Source organism: Bison bison, unplaced genomic scaffold (assembly GCF_000754665.1).
Source record: "Bison bison bison isolate TAMUID 2011002044 unplaced genomic scaffold, Bison_UMD1.0 scf7180017864260, whole genome shotgun sequence".
NCBI lineage: Eukaryota > Metazoa > Chordata > Mammalia > Artiodactyla > Bovidae > Bison > Bison bison.
This window is the reverse complement of record NW_011494832.1, coordinates 10,975,383-10,980,576: the sequence shown is the minus strand read 5'-3', so window position 1 is coordinate 10,980,576 and position 5,194 is coordinate 10,975,383. Positions and strand designations below refer to the sequence as shown.

The 5,194-nt window shown below is 47.1% G+C and overlaps 1 pseudogene across 1 annotated transcript in view; it reads left to right on the top strand.

The window, feature by feature from the left end:
- LOC104994574 overlaps positions 1 to 5,194 on the top strand; it is a 56,183-nt pseudogene that overhangs the window by 5,036 nt on the left and 45,953 nt on the right. The window contains exons 3-4 of the transcript XR_825959.1: positions 747 to 1,003; positions 2,889 to 3,160. The product of XR_825959.1 is annotated as a BOLA class I histocompatibility antigen, alpha chain BL3-7-like (transcript). The remainder of the gene's footprint in view (positions 1 to 746; positions 1,004 to 2,888; positions 3,161 to 5,194) is intronic.

The following is a 5,194-nucleotide window of genomic DNA, read 5'->3' as shown; positions in this document are numbered from 1 at the left end:
TGGCAAAGTAATGTCTCTGCTTTTTAATATGCTGTCTAGGTTGGTCATAACTTTTCTTCCAAGGAGTAAGTGTCTTTTAATTTCATGGCTGCAGTCACCATCTGCAGTGATTTTGGAGCCCCCAAAAATAAAGTCTGTCACTGTTTCCACTGTTTCCCCATCTATTTCCCATGAAGTGATGGGACCAGATGCCATGATCTTCGTTTTCTGAATGTTGAGCTTTAAGCCAACTTTTTAACTCTCCTCTTTCACTTACATCAAGAAGCTCTTTAGTTCTTCACTTTCTGCCATAAGGGTGATATCATCTGCATATCTGAGGTTATTGATATTTCTCCCAGCAATCTTGACTCCAGCTTGTGCTTTTCCAGCCCAATGTTTCTCATGATGTACCCTGCATGTGAGTTAAATAAGCAGGGTGACAATAAACAGCCTTAAAGTACTCCTTTCCCGATTTGGAACCAGCCTGTTGTTTCATGTCCAGTTCTAAATGTTGCTTCTTGACCTGCATACAGATTTCTCAGGAGGCCGGTCAAGTGCTCTGGTATTTCCATCTTTTTGAGAATTTTCCACAGTTTGTTGTGATCCACACAGTCAAAGGCTTTAGCGTAGTCAATAAAACAGAAGTAGATGTTTTTCAGGAGCTCTCTTGCTTTTTCGATGATCCAATGGATGTTGGCAATTTGATCTCTGTTTCCTCTGCCTCTTCTAAAACCAGCTAGTGAAGTAATGCTCAAAATTCCCCAAGCCAAGCTTCAACAGTGCATGAACTGTGAACTTCCAGATGTTCAAGCTGGATTTAGAAAAGTCAGAGGAGCCAGAGATCAAATTACCAACATCCACCAGATCACAGAAAAGGACGGTGGCAGACACGGCAGCTCAGATCACCAAGCGCAAGTGAGAGGCCTCTGGTGATGCACAGTGCTACAGAAACTACCTGGAGGGCACGTGCGTGGAGCAGTTCCACAGATTCCAGGAGAACAGGAGGACACGCTGCTGCGCACAGGTAGGAGGGGCGCGGGGCCTCCCTGATCTCCCCTTGGACTGGAGCTGGCTTCCCACGAGGAGAGGAAAGTGGAATCAGTATCAGAATACCACTCTTCCTTCTAGGCGGGAGAGGGAGGAATCCTTCTAGGTTCTCTGCTGGGGTCCAGCCCCGGCTGATTCAGGGTATTCGAAGTGGGGATGACGTCGGCAAGGATCAGGATACAATAGCTTCAGTTAGATATTAATTAGAGATATAAAGAGTAATAGAATGAGGATAGCTCAGTAGGAAAATTCAGTGGAGAAAAGAGGCTGAGTAGCTTGGTTTACGCGGGAGACCAATAAAACTTCAAGACAAGAAGTTTGCACCACTTATGTAGGCCACAGGCGTCCTTCCGTTCTCCCGAAGGAGAGGAGACACTGAGGCCTCCCCGGTCAGATCTTAGAAGCCCAGGCATAATTAGTAAGCATGGCACGTTCCATGCTCCAGATGGAGACTCAGCCAGAATTTGAGAGAGAGAGAGACATGGGGAGACCAGTCTTTCGAGGAACTGATCCCAATTCTTTATTTTCCATGGTCTACTTTTATACACTGAGATGTTATGCAAAAGTCACGTGGGTCAGCAGTCCTGACTTTTATTAAAGTCAGGTGCTTCATACAAATGTATACAGAGGTCTTAGGGGTGTTACATCATCTTCTGGCCAGGGGGCCTGCTGACAATTTATGACCCTCTCCTTGTGACAGCAGTCAGTCAACCAGGACACTTATTTCTCCAGGGGTGATTATTCTTAAAACAGACGCCACCCAAATAAAGTTACGTTCCTATAGGGTGAGGGTGTAGTGGGTTTTAGTTAAGAAAAGAATTTACTTAGCCTAAGGTCTAATGTAATTTATATCAAAGGTTAATACTTATTTCTTCTATATATTCATTAATGTGTGGAAGGGCAGGGGATGTGGAGACTTAGCAACAAACATTGGCTCAACAAATGAAAAACCCTTCACCAATACAATTTCTAATCAGCCCACTATACTTATACTAATGGTTTTCTAACTTTCCTAAGGAACCTGTTTTTAGAAGGTTTAAAGCATCTCGTGCCTCTCACAGTTGGGAGGCTGTAAGCAATCACATGTGGCCGGACAAGCCTGTCAGGCAGGCTAGAGAACCTTCAGAGGAGTTTGTAGGTTAAAACACTCTTGTCATGCCCAGAAGTTTTTATTAACTGGAGCTCTAGGTTAACTCCTTCTCCGAAAGAGGTGGTTGGGGACAGCCCCCCATAAAGTCAGAGGTGTAGGTGAGAGCACATAGTAAAGTAGGCAGGCTCTGGTTACGGGGGTAGATGCTCGAGGATTTCCAGGCGGACTCCTGAGGCTCAATCCCGCCTTTGCGTATGTCAAGCCTCCTTCCTCATGACCTTTGCCATGGGCGGAGTGCCTCACGCTGGCCCCCAACAGTTCTCGTATTCTGTACTACAGAGTGATGCATCCAGAGGGCTAGAGTTTCTCTAAGGGACAATTGAGGAATCCAGTCTCATGGGGTTGGAAAGGAAGACTATCCCTGAAGTAACTGATCAATAATTCCCTATGACCTTGACAGCAATATTGGTGAACCACGACTTTTTCTGTCAAGGCCTTGTTCTTGGCCTGAAAACATCTTTGGAGGTCTGACTCCAGAATTTCTGAGTCATTCATTCTTCACTCAGATTGGGTCCAGAAATCTGTTTTATCCCTTTGAGATCTGGAGCCTTCTACATTAGTGTCCCAGACCCCAGGGTCCAGGCTGGTGTCTGCTGTTTGTATTTATTTTCAAACCCACTGTCCTATCCATTCTCAAGATGGTCACATGATGCCTCTTCAATGGCCCATGGAGATAACACAAAGTGTGAATTTTCCGATTCTTCCTCCTTAGACCCTCCAAAGATCCATGTGACTTATCACCCCATCTCTGACCTTGAGGTCACCCTGAGGTGCTGGGCCCTGGGCTTCTACCCTGAGATTTTGCTGACCTGGCAGCATGATGGGGAGGACCTAACCCAGGACATGGAGCTTGTGGAGACCAGGCCTTCGGGGGATGGAACCTTCCAGAAGTGGGTGGCCCTGGTGGTGCCTTCTGGAGAGGAGCAGAGATACACCTGCCGTGTGCAACATGAGGGGCTTCAGGAGCCCCTCACCCTGAGATGGCATAAGGAGTGGGATGGATGGTCAACCTTATTATCAGGAAATCAGGAGCCTTCAGGAGAACTTCAGCAAGGTTAGAATTCATGCCTGAAGTCAGGGCCCCTTTCCTTTCTTCCACAGAACCTCCTCAGCCCTCCGTCCCCATCATGGCATCACTGTTGTCCTGGTTCTCCTCATGGTGGCTGTGGTGAGTGGAGCTGTGATCTGGAAGAAGTGCTCAGGTAGGGAAGGGAGGGATCTGAGTTTTCTTGTCTCACTGGGGGTGTCAAGCCCAGGTAGAATCTTGCCTGCCTCATCCCTTGGAAAAACCATCCACACATATGTGCTTGCCAGGTGGAGCTGAGTGCTAACATTTACCTTTCTGTAAAGTATATGTGAACATGAAAACAAATTTTTCACCTTAATCATTCTGATGATGGGGACCCGATTCCTAGCAGTTGAAGGTCAGAGGGGAGGGTCCTGGCTGAGGACAGACCTCCAGGACGGCACTCGGTCCAATGCCTGCACATCTCCTTTTTTCATATTTCCTGACCTTACCTGGGTCTTCAGTGGGCCCAGGACTAAGGGGCTCCTCTAGGATGTCATGGCCCTGCCTCCTCCCTGGCCTATTATGTGATGCTTTCTCCCCACAGGCAGAGGAGGGAGCTATGTTCAGGCTGCTAGTAAGTTTGGTGGGTTGGAGGGTTATCCCTGAGACCCCTGGAATAGTACAGATGAGAGCCCATGGGGGATCTCACCCATCCCATAATCCCTCCTTTAGGCTCATCTCCTGTGGGTTCTGACCAGGCCTTGTTCTGTTTTATCCCAAGCAGCGACAGTGCCCAGGGCTGTGATGTTACCTTTCACCAGTCCTAAAGGTGAGACCCTGGAGGGCCTGAAGCAGGAGAGGAGTAGGTCAGAGGTGGCATGACTGGGTAATGGGGATTCTCTGAGTGGGCATTTGGAACGTACAACGGACTGTTTAGGATGTCAAGACGTTTGTGACTGACTTAAATTTGTTCATGACCATTTTCTTCTAAGTGTGGGACAGCTGCCTATGTGGGACCGAGTGACACAAGATTAGTCTCCCCGCCCCCCACCATTGTGACGTCAGATCCCCTGACCCCTCTTTCTGCAGCTGCATCTGAATGTATCCGTGCTCCTATTAGCATAACCTGAGGAGGTGGGGAGACTGGCCCACCCCTGTCCACCACTCCCCCTACCCACCCTGACCTGTGTTCTCTTCCCTGTTTGACTCCCCTGTTTCGGCGGAGGCGGGGCTGGGCCCTTTCTACCTTTGTCTTAACGTCATGTTGTGCTAAGAAATACTGAAAATAAGAATCTGGATGTGAATTTGTTTTTTCTAATTCATATCATGAGGGTCGATGGGTTAATAAAGAAAAAGATTCTTAAAGTTTGAGATAGGAAACAAACGGAAGCACTGAGAATCTTCCAGCATCTACATGTTTGCTGTGTTGAGTCTGATCTCAGTGGGGCCAGAGAAGGATATGAAGAGGTATGATGAGCCCTCTCCAGTGAGTTCTGAGTCCTTTGTGAGCTTCAAAGTGGTCACTGGTTGGATGGGTCATCTTCTCTGTTTCTTTGTCCTTGTCCCTTCCGTAGAAACTTGTCCCACCAGAACCTGTGATCACAGGGACTCACAGGCAATCCCAGAGCTCAGCCATATTGGGAATGACTGAGGTGAGTGATCAGAAAGCACTCAGATTGGGGAGGAGTCTTAAATCCACACTTCAACATTTGTATTTTCCTAGGAAGAAAAGGGCTAGAGATGCATGTTGGTTTCTCTACCCTACATAGGTACATAGCCAGGTGGAAGACTGAAGAAGTGTCATCAGCTCAAAATAATGAAAACCAACGGATTTCTTTGAAACTATTACCTAAATGGATTTCTCACTCATTCCTTAGTGTAAACAACAGAATACAAATTTTTCTGTTACATAAATGAAAATTGTGTGTATGTGTACTCTTGAGAGTCCCTTGGACTGCAAGGAGATCCAACCAGTCCATTCTGAAGGAGATCAGCCCTGGGATTTCTTT